Here is a 12,074-nt window from a genome sequence, read left to right on the forward strand (position 1 = left end):
AAATTCTGCCACCAGTTGATTTGAAAATTCTTTCCACTTTGTGAATTCAACGCTGCGCAACATGTGCTGCGCAGAAGGAAATATACTTCCTGCGCAAACACAGGGCCAACCGTCGGTAACCCTGTGTTTGCGGTAGGATTTGGAGACGTGACATGACTGTGACGTGGGACCCTACTTCCAAACCTCACAAAAAGAAAAACAAAAAATTAGGAGTAGGGTCACACGTAACGTGCACGCAGCATATTTCACCATTTCACCATATTTCACCATACTGTCCCATCAGGGCACACAGTGGCAGCGGCAGTGCTGTGTGTGCCTATAGGACAGTGCTTCCCAACCGGGGTGCCTCCAGCTGTTGCCAAACTACAACTCCCAGCATGCCCGGACAGCCGTTGGCTGTCCGGGCATGCTGGAAGTTGTAGTTTGGCAACAGCTGGGGGCACCCTGGTTGGGAAGCATAGCTATAGGATAACATGAGAAATGTGTATTTTTCTTTGGACGAGTTCAGGACATTCTCTTGTGTCAGTGTCCGTGTAATTCTCTTGTTTTGTTGGCTCATCAGTATTATTCTCCCATAAATTCTTTCAAACTCTAATCTGTCAAGAAGGTTTTGGGGCCTGTTTTTTTGGAGTTGTTTCCTCTCATTGTTCGGCTCTGGTCATTAAGCCAACTGATTTCTCCGATAGGGTTTTACACCATTGTGTCTGGGTTCGGACGGATGTAGCACTCACCATTTATCTTTCCTTTTAATGAACAAAAGTTCCTGCCTTAGGTATACATAAGATGTCAAACTTTTAGGAGCCTCTAGTCCGGGGTCCAGCAACGGAGGTGTACAGGACGGGGGGCCATGGGCTGCTGAACATCGGGACCACCAATCTCTTTGGGATTTTACCATCTACAAACACATTAAGGTAACTGGAACTTGAGTTTCGGACTTACGTCTTTCTCTTAATTTTTTATTCTGCAACCTTTTCATGTATAACTTTGAGTATATAATATCCATATGATGTTTGCCTGCACTTATTTATGACACTTAACAACCTTTAGGGGTCACCCCCCCCAAGGGGTAAGCCCTAAACTAGAAATCCCCACCCCCTAAAATGTATAAACTTTATTGATATTTCATTGTATCAGTGGATGCAATTGCTCTGGATGTGCTTTGTTATTAAGTAGGTTAGGACATATGTCTGATGTTAAAAATGATCTCAATTAGCCCCCCCCCCCTCCCCGACAGCTAAAAAAATTGCATAATTATTGTAATTTATCTAAATAATTTATTGTTATTAGAATTTTTATTTATTTATTTATTTATTTAGTATACCGTAATTATATACCTTTTACTCTAACCGGCAGTCTTTGGTATATGTATATTAGGCTAAGGCAGTGTTTCCCAACCAGTGTGCCTACAGCTGTAGCCAAACTACAACTTCCAGCATGCCCGGACAACCTTATTTTGTATCTATCGATCTATTTATCTATCTATCTACTTATCCATCTATCTATTATCTATCTATTTATTTATCTAACAAAAGGACAAAGCAAAGCAGCACAGTCCCAAATGATGTATAAGCCAGCAGTAAGATTTCGTCTGGGTCCAAAGCTGTAAAGTTATATCAAACATAAGCAAAGGCTGCAGGCGAGATTAGTGATGAAAAGAAGATTTTATTCCATCAAAAAAAGTGTTTCGTTTCGGTCTCCCAATGCGGCCATTCTGAAGCATCTATCTCATATCTATCTATCTCCTATCTATCTATCTCATATCTATCTATCTCATATCTATCTCATATCTATCTATCTCCTATCTATCTATCTCAAATCTATCTATCTCATATCTATCTATCTATCTATCTATCTCATATCTATCTATCTATCTATCAATCTATCTCATATCTATCTATCTATCTATCTATCTCATATCTATCTATCTATCTATCTATCTCATATCTATCTATCTCATATCTATCTATCTATCTATCTATCTATCTATCTCCTATCTATCTATCTCCTATCTATCTATCTCCTATCTATCTATCTCCTATCTATCTATCTCATATCTATCTATCTATTTCATATCTATCTATCTATCTATCTATCTATCTCTTATCTATCTATCTATCCATCAATCTATCTATCTCATATCTATCTCATATTTATCTCATATCTATCTATCTATTTCATATCTATCTATCTATCTCATATCTATCTATCAATCTATCTATCTCATATCTATCTCATATCTATCTTAGTGTTGAGCGGCATAGGCCATATTCGAATTCGCGAATATTCGCGAATATATGGACGAATATTCGTCATATATTCGCTAAATTCGCATATTCGTAATATTCTCGTTTATTTTCGCATATACAAAAATGCGCATATGCGAAAATTAGCATATACACATTTTCGCTTATATGCGAAACTTCGCGCACCAGTCTCACACAGTAGTATTAGAGCCTTCATTACTCCACACAAGCTGGAAGCAGAGAGGGATGATCACTGTGATAAAAAAAAATAATTAAAAAAAATAAAAAAAATAAAAAAAAATAAAAAAAACGAATATTCGTAATTACGAATATATAGTGCTATATTCGCGAATATTCGCGAATTTGCGATATTCGCGAATAAAATTCGCATTGCGAATATTCGCAAGCAACACTAATCTATCTATCTCATATCTATCTATCTCATATCTATCTCTCTATCTTAAATCTATCTATCTCATATCTATCTATCTATCTCATATCTATCTCATATCTATCTATCTATTTATCTCATATCTATCTATCTATCTATCTACCTACCTATCTATCTCATATCTATCTATCTATCTATCTCATATCTATCTATATTATATCTATCTATCAATCTATCTCATATCTATCTATCTATCTCATATCTATCTCATATCTATCTATCTATCTATCTATCTCATATCTATCTATCTCATATCTATCTCATATCGATCTATCTATCTTATATCTATCTACCTATCTATCTATCTCATATCTATCTATATTATATCTATCAATCTATCTCATATCTATCTATATCTATCTATCTATCTATCTATCTCATATCTATCTATCTATCTCATATCTATCTATATTATATCTATCTATCAATCTATCACATATCTATCTATCTCATATCTATCTACCTATCTCATATCTATCTATATTATATCTATCTATCTCATATCTATCTATCTATCTATCTATCTATCTATCTCATATCTATCTATATTATATCTATCTATCAATCTATCACATATCTATCTATCTCATATCTATCTACCTATCTCATATCTATCTATCTCATATCTATCTATATCTATCTATCTCATATCTATCTATATCTATCTATCTCATATCTATCTATCTCATATCTATATCTATCTATCTATCTATCTATCTATCTCATATCTATCTATCTCATATCTATCTATCTCATATCTATATATCTATCTAATATATATCTATCTCATATTTATCTGTCTATCTCATTTCTATCTGTCTGTCTATTTATTTATCTATCTAAATAATATTCAAATGACTTTTGCATGCACTTATTTATGAGACTACTTGACAGATATTTCTAAGGTAAAATATTTTTGGATGAAAAATAACATGATTTTTGCCATTTAGTATTTAGTATATTAATTACCTATTAATACTTATTATTTAATTTTTAGTTTCTTAAAATTATGTACCTACATACAGTCTTTGCTATACGTGTATTTAACTAGCCCAGTGTTTACCTACCAGTGTGCCTCCAGCTGTAGCAAAACTACAACCCCGGGCATACTCGGGCAGCTAGATATAATCTCCAAATTAGTTTTGGATGCACTTTTTTGACACTATATGACATATATTTCTATGATAAAATATTTTTGGGAAAAAAAATTACATCATTTTTTATTTATACAATTATTTATTTATTTATTACTAGTATTATTTCAGATTTTAAGGCTGTGTTCACACATAGAATATTGGTCAGTATTTTTATGCAAAACCAAGAATGAACCAAACTAGAGATGAGCGAACTTACAGTAAATTCGATTCGTCACAAACTTCTCGGCCCGGCAGTTGATGACTTATCCTGCATAAATTAGTTCAGCTTTCAGGTGCTCCCATGGGCTGGAAAAGGTGCATACATTCCTAGGAAAGAGTCTCCTAGGACTGTATCCACCTTTTCCAGCCCACGGGAGCACCTGAAAGCTGAACTAATTTATGCAGGAAAAGTCATCAACTGCCGAGCCGAGAAGTTCGTGACGAATCGAATTTACTATAAGTTCGCTCATCTCTAAACCAACCCTAAAGGTGAAAACATCAGGTTGTGTTGCAGTTACATTGCGGTTTAGATTGTGTGTTTTCACCTGAACTATTGAGTGACAGCTGCGTCCACAAGATTACGGTATATACAACTCAGGACTAGAATTGTAATAGCTAAAATCGGTCAGAAGCGATACTAAAAGCCTCAGTGTAGCCATAGTGCGTTCTGTATAGGAATAAGATTATTTTTTTTTTTTTTGCTCTTTAATTAAAAAATAAATAGATAAATAAATATGTTTAAATGTTGTAAACAAAAACAAAAAAAACAGCAACATTTTTGTAAAAACATTAAAAAAAATTGGAAGTGTGAACTTTAGGTTTATATTCTGTTAGACACAAGCTTGATCCTGTTATTATACCCTTTCATTCGTGTATTTATTTACTTATTTATTTTCATATTTATTTAGTTATCTATATATTAAATAATGACCCAGATCAGACAAGGAAATAGATGGTTAGAAATGAACCCAAAAACAGCAACTTAAAGGGGTTATCCAGGGAAAAACTTTTATATATATATTTATATTTATATAAGAACTGGCTCCAGAAAGTTAAACAGATTTGTAAATTACTTCTATTAAAAAATCTTAATCCTTTCAGTACTTATGAGCTTCTGAAGTTAAGGTTGTTCTTTTCTGTCTAAGTCCTCTCTGATTGTTACGCCGAGCGCTCCGGGTCCCCGCTCCTCCCCGGAGCGCTCGCTACACTCTCGTTACTGCAGCGCCCCGGTCAGATCCACTGACCGGGTGCGCTGCGATACCGCCTCCAGCCGGGATGCGATTCGCGATGCGGGTGGCGCCCGCTCGCGATGCGCACCCCGGCTCCCGTACCTGACTCGCTCTCCGTCGGTCCTGTCCCGGCGCGCGCGGCCCCGCTCCCTAGGGCGCGCGCGCGCCGGGTCTCTGCGATTTAAAGGGCCACTGCGCCGCTGATTGGCGCAGTGGTTCTAATTAGTGTGTTCACCTGTGCACTCCATATATATACCTCACTTCCCCTGCACTCCCTCGCCGGATCTTGTTGCCCTTGTGCCTAGTGAAAGCGTTCCCTTGTGTGTTCCTAGCCTGTGTTCCAGACCTCCTGCCGTTGCCCCTGACTACGATCCTTGCTGCCTGCCCCGACCTTCTGCTACGTCCGACCTTGCTTCTGTCTACTCCCTTGTACCGCGCCTATCTTTAGCAGTCAGAGAGGTTGAGCCGTTGCTAGTGGATACGACCTGGTCACTACCGCCGCAGCAAGACCATCCCGCTTTGCGGCGGGCTCTGGTGAAAACCAGTAGTGACTTAGAACCGGTCCACTAGCACGGTCCACGCCAATCCCTCTCTGGCACAGAGGATCCACCTCCTGCCAGCCGGCATCGTGACAGTAGATCCGGCCATGGATCCCGCTGAAGTACCTCTGCCAGTTGTCGCTGACCTCACCACGGTGGTCGCCCAGCAGTCACAACAGATAGCGCAACAAGGCCACCAGCTGTCTCAACTGACCGTGATGCTACAGCAGCTACTACCACAGCTTCAGCAATCATCTCCTCCGCCAGCTCCTGCACCTCCTCCGCAGCGAGTGGCCGCTTCAGGCCTACGACTATCCTTGCCGGACAAATTTGATGGGGACTCTAAGTTTTGCCGTGGCTTTCTTTCACAATGTTCCCTGCACTTGGAGATGATGTCGGACCAGTTTCCTACTGAAAGGTCTAAGGTGGCTTTCGTAGTCAGCCTTCTGTCTGGAAAAGCTCTGTCATGGGCCACACCGCTCTGGGACCGCAATGACCCCGTCACTGCCTCTGTACACTCCTTCTTCTCGGAAATTCGTAGTGTCTTTGAGGAACCTGCCCGAGCCTCCTCTGCTGAGACTGCCCTGCTGAACCTGGTCCAGGGTAATTCTTCCGTTGGCGAGTACGCCATACAATTCCGTACTCTTGCTTCTGAACTATCCTGGAATAATGAGGCCCTCTGCGCGACCTTTAAAAAAGGCCTATCCAGCAACATTAAAGATGTTCTGGCCGCACGAGAAATTCCTGCTAATCTACATGAACTCATTCATCTTGCCACTCGCATTGACATGCGTTTTTCCGAAAGGCGTCAGGAGCTCCGCCAGGATATGGACTTTGTTCGCACGAGGCGTTTTTTCTCCCCGGCTCCTCTCTCCTCTGGTCCTCTGCAATCCGTTCCTGTGCCTCCCGCCGTGGAGGCTATGCAAGTTGACCGGTCTCGCCTGACACCTCAAGAGAGGTCACGACGCCGCATGGAGAATCTCTGCCTGTACTGTGCCGGTACCGAACACTTCCTGAAGGATTGTCCTATCCGTCCTCCCCGCCTGGAAAGACGCACGCTGACTCCGCACAAAGGTGAGACAGTTCTTGATGTCTACTCTGCTTCTCCACGCCTTACTGTGCCTGTGCGGATATCTGCATCTACCTTCTCCTTCTCTACTATGGCCTTCTTGGATTCCGGATCTGCAGGAAACTTTATTTTGGCCTCTCTCATCAACAGGTTCAACATCCCGGTAACCAGTCTCGCCAGGCCCCTCTACATCAATTGTGTTAACAATGAAAGATTGGACTGTACCATACGTTACCGCACGGAGCCCCTTCTAATGTGCATCGGACCTCATCAAGAAAAAATTGAGTTCTTGGTCCTCCCCAATTGCACTTCCGAAATTCTCCTTGGACTACCGTGGCTCCAACGCCATTCCCCAACCCTGGATTGGTCCACGGAGGAGATCAAGAGCTGGGGTATCTCTTGTTTCAAGGACTGCCTTAAACCGGTTCCCAGTACTCCCTGCCGTGACCCTGTGGTTCCCCCTGTAACCGGTCTCCCTAAGGCCTATATGGACTTTGCTGATGTGTTTTGCAAAAAACAAGCTGAGACTCTACCTCCTCACAGGCCTTATGACTGTCCTATTGACCTCCTCCCGGGCACTACTCCACCCCGGGGCAGAATTTATCCTCTGTCCGCCCCAGAGACTCTTGCTATGTCTGAGTACATCCAGGAAAATTTAAAAAAGGGGTTTATCCGCAAATCCTCCTCTCCTGCCGGAGCTGGATTTTTCTTTGTGTCCAAAAAAGATGGCTCCCTACGTCCTTGAATTGACTACCGCGGTCTTAATAAAATCACGGTAAAGAACCGCTACCCTCTACCTCTTATCTCTGAACTCTTTGATCGCCTCCAAGGTGCCCACATCTTTACCAAACTGGACTTAAGAGGTGTTTATAATCTCATCCGCATCAGGGAGGGGGATGAATGGAAAACGGCATTTAACACTAGAGATGGACACTTTGAGTATCTGGTCATGCCCTTTGGCCTGTGCAACGCCCCTGCCGTCTTCCAAGACTTTGTTAATGAAATTTTTCGTGATCTCTTATATTCCTGTGTTGTTGTGTATCTGGACGATATTCTGATTTTTTCTGCCAACCTAGAAGAACACCGCCAGCATGTCCGCATGGTTCTTCAGAGACTTCGTGACAATCAACTTTATGCCAAAATGGAGAAATGTCTGTTTGAATGTCAATCTCTTCCTTTCCTAGGATACTTGGTCTCTGGCCAGGGACTACAAATGGATCCAGACAAACTCTCTGCCGTCTTAGATTGGCCACGCCCCTCCGGACTCCGTGCTATCCAACGTTTTTTGGGGTTCGCCAATTATTACAGACAATTTATTCCACATTTTTCCACCATTGTGGCTCCTATCGTGGCTTTAACCAAGAAGAATGCCAATCCTAAGTCCTGGCCTCCTCAAGCGGAAGACGCCTTTAAACGGCTCAAGTCGGCCTTTTCTTCTGCTCCCGTGCTCTCCAGACCTGACCCATCTAAACCCTTCCTATTGGAGGTTGATGCCTCCTCAGTAGGAGCTGGAGCGGTTCTTCTACAAAAAAATTCTTCCGGGCATGCTGTTAGCTGTGGTTTTTTTTCTAGGACCTTCTCTCCGGCGGAGAGGAACTACTCCATCGGGGATCGAGAGCTACTGGCCATTAAATTAGCACTTGAGGAATGGAGGCATCTGCTGGAGGGATCTAAATTTCCAGTTATTATTTACACCGATCACAAGAATCTCTCCTATCTCCAGTCTGCCCAACGGCTGAATCCTCGCCAGGCCAGGTGGTCTCTGTTCTTTGCCCGGTTTAATTTTGAAATTCACTTTCGCCCTGCCGATAAGAACATCAGGGCCGATGCTCTCTCTCGTTCCTCGGATGCCTCGGAAGTAGAGCTCTCTCCGCAACACATCATTCCTCCTGACTGCCTGATCTCCACTTCTCCAGCCTCCATCAGGCAAACTCCTCCAGGGAAGACCTTCGTCTCTCCACGCCAACGCCTCGGAATCCTCAAATGGGGTCGCTCCTCCCATCTCGCAGGCCATGCGGGCATCAAGAAATCCGTGCAACTCATCTCTCGTTTCTATTGGTGGCCGACTCTGGAGACGGATGTTGTTGATTTTGTGCGGGCCTGCACTGTCTGTGCCCGGGACAAGACTCCTCGCCAGAAGCCTGCTGGTCTCCTTCACCCTCTGCCTGTCCCCGAACAGCCTTGGTCTCTGATTGGTATGGACTTTATTACAGACTTACCCCCATCCCGTGGCAACACTGTTGTTTGGGTGGTCGTTGATCGATTTTCCAAGATGGCACATTTTATTCCTCTTCCTGGTCTTCCTTCAGCGCCTCAGTTGGCAAAACAATTTTTTGTACACATTTTTCGTCTTCACGGGTTGCCCACGCAGATCGTCTCGGATAGAGGCGTCCAATTCGTGTCAAAATTCTGGAGGGCTCTCTGTAAACAACTCAAGATTAAATTAAACTTTTCTTCTGCTTATCATCCTCAATCCAATGGGCAAGTAGAAAGAATTAACCAGGTCCTGGGTGATTATTTACGGCATTTTGTTTCCTCCCGCCAGGATGACTGGGCAGATCTTCTACCATGGGCCGAATTCTCGTATAACTTCAGAGTCTCTGAATCTTCTTCCAAATCCCCATTTTTCGTGGTGTACGGCCGTCACCCTCTTCCCCCCCTCCCTACTCCCTTGCCCTCTGGTTTGCCCGCTGTGGATGAAATAACTCGTGATCTTTCCACCATATGGAAAGAGACCCAAAATTCTCTCTTACAGGCTTCATCACGCATGAAGAAGTTTGCTGATAAGAAAAGAAGAGCTCCCCCCATTTTTTCTCCCGGAGACAAGGTATGGCTCTCCGCTAAATATGTCCGCTTCCGTGTTCCCAGCTACAAATTGGGACCACGCTATCTTGGTCCTTTCAAAGTTTTGTGCCAGATTAATCCTGTCTCTTACAAACTTCTTCTTCCTCCTTCTCTTCGTATTCCTAATGCCTTTCATGTCTCTCTTCTTAAACCACTCATCCTCAACCGTTTCTCTCCTAAACTTATTTCTCCCACTCCTGTCTCCGGTTCTTCGGACATCTTTCCTGTAAAGGAGATACTGGCCTCCAAAAAGGTCAGAGGGAAAACCTTTTTTCTGGTTGACTGGGAGGGCTGTGGTCCTGAAGAGAGATCCTGGGAACCTGAGGACAATATCCTAGATAAAAGTCTGGTCCTCAGGTTCTCAGGCTCAAAGAAGAGGGGGAGACCCAAGGGGGGGGGTACTGTTACGCCGAGCGCTCCGGGTCCCCGCTCCTCCCCGGAGCGCTCGCTACACTCTCGTTACTGCAGCGCCCCGGTCAGATCCACTGACCGGGTGCGCTGCGATACCGCCTCCAGCCGGGATGCGATTCGCGATGCGGGTGGCGCCCGCTCGCGATGCGCACCCGGCTCCCGTACCTGACTCGCTCTCCGTCGGTCCTGAAAAAACATAACAACGTAGTCTCAAGGTGATACCAGGTGCTCATCCCCAAGTGCAATTGTGCACTCATACAATGGGGCAGAGGACCTGCACCTATGGACAAGAGTGGGGTTTCAATCCTGTGGTAACTATACAATGACATTAGCTAATCCTCAAAACTGATGTAAAAATGAGACATTAGCCAGTATATCCTTATATGAAGGACATACCTGAGCCCGCATACCACGCCAAGGTTTCTCATGTGATGCGGGACCTAACCACTAACCTTTTTCCTGGCCAGATACATAAAACCAGGAACCAGATATACAGCAGCCTAAGGTCCAACTTGCAGACTGCTTCCCAGTCGCCTCCAGTGTGTACTAGGCACACATACAATGGGAGGGGGAGACAGGTTACAAGCCCCACCCTTGCTGGTCTATATATAGCAGGCCTCACAGGTGAAACCCCCAACGCTACCCAATAAGATAAAAGGGCGCATTGGTATAAGCCTTAAAAGACGCTTGCCGGCTTATATTTGCATGGACATGGCTATAGCAGGAAACTCAACCCCAAGTGCAATTGTGCACCTTCGCTGGGGTGGAGGCCCTGCAAATGTCAACCGTTGCTAAGGGCGATATCCCCAGCAAAAAATGCGTACAATGGAGGACGCCTGCAGACGGTCACAAGTACCACAATCACATCCTGACACCTGATAAACGTGTATGTGGATGTGTACAACATGACTAACTTTAAACAAAAAAACATAACAACGTAGTCTCAAGGTGATACCAGGTGCTCAACCCCAAGTGCAATTGTGCACTCATACAATGGGGCAGAGGACCTGCACCTATGGACAAGAGTGGGGTTTCAATCCTGTGGTAACTATACAATGACATTAGCTAATCCTCAAAACTGATGTAAAAATGAGACATTAGCCAGTATATCCTTATATGAAGGACATACCTGAGCCCGCATACCACGCCAAGGTTTCTCATGTGATGCGGGACCTAACCACTAACCTTTTTCCTGGCCAGATACATAAAACCAGGAACCAGATATACAGCAGCCTAAGGTTCAACTTGCAGACTGCTTCCCAGTCGCCTCCAGTGTGTACTAGGCACACATACAATGGGAGGGGGAGACAGGTTACAAGCCCCACCCTTGCTGGTCTATATATAGAAGGCCTCAGGGCTCCCTAGGGCGCGCGCGCGCCGGGTCTCTGCGATTTAAAGGGCCACTGCGCCGCTGATTGGCGCAGTGGTTCTAATTAGTGTGTTCACCTGTGCACTCCATATATATACCTCACTTCCCCTGCACTCCCTCGCCGGATCTTGTTGCCCTTGTGCCTAGTGAAAGCGTTCCCTTGTGTGTTCCTAGCCTGTGTTCCAGACCTCCTGCCGTTGCCCCTGACTACGATCCTTGCTGCCTGCCCCGACCTTCTGCTACGTCCGACCTTGCTTCTGTCTACTCCCTTGTACCGCGCCTATCTTCAGCAGTCAGAGAGGTTGAGCCGTTGCTAGTGGATACGACCTGGTCACTACCGCCGCAGCAAGACCATCCCGCTTTGCGGCGGGCTCTGGTGAATACCAGTAGTGACTTAGAACCGATCCACTAGCACGGTCCACGCCAATCCCTCTCTGGCACAGAGGATCCACCTCCTGCCAGCCGGCATCGTGACACTGATGACACGTGTCTCGGGAACCGCCCAGTTTAGAAGAAAATCCCCATAGCAAACCTCTTCTAAACTGGACGGTTCTCGTGACACGTGTCATCAGAGAGCACTTAGACAGAAAAGAACAACTCAACTTCAGAAGCTCGTAAGTACTGAAAGGATTAAGATTTTTTTAATAGAAGTAATTTACAATTTTGATATATAAAAAAAAAGTTTTTTCCTGGATAACCCCTTTAACCACTCACTTGGTGGATTATATTTTAGGATTTAGCTGATTAATATGCTCCCTATTGATAATGTGTGTGGAATTATTA

At 44.0% G+C, this 12,074-nt stretch overlaps 1 protein-coding gene across 1 annotated transcript in view; it reads left to right on the plus strand.

Annotated features, from left to right (window-relative positions):
- Positions 1-744: 744 nt before the first annotated feature.
- VWF (von Willebrand factor) overlaps positions 745-12,074 on the plus strand; it is a 195,832-nt gene continuing 184,502 nt past the window's right edge. The window contains exon 1 of the mRNA XM_056517205.1: positions 745-911. The gene's annotated coding sequence lies outside the window, so the exon portion shown is untranslated. The remainder of the gene's footprint in view (positions 912-12,074) is intronic.

Source organism: Hyla sarda, chromosome 4 (genome assembly GCF_029499605.1).
Source record: "Hyla sarda isolate aHylSar1 chromosome 4, aHylSar1.hap1, whole genome shotgun sequence".
NCBI lineage: Eukaryota > Metazoa > Chordata > Amphibia > Anura > Hylidae > Hyla > Hyla sarda.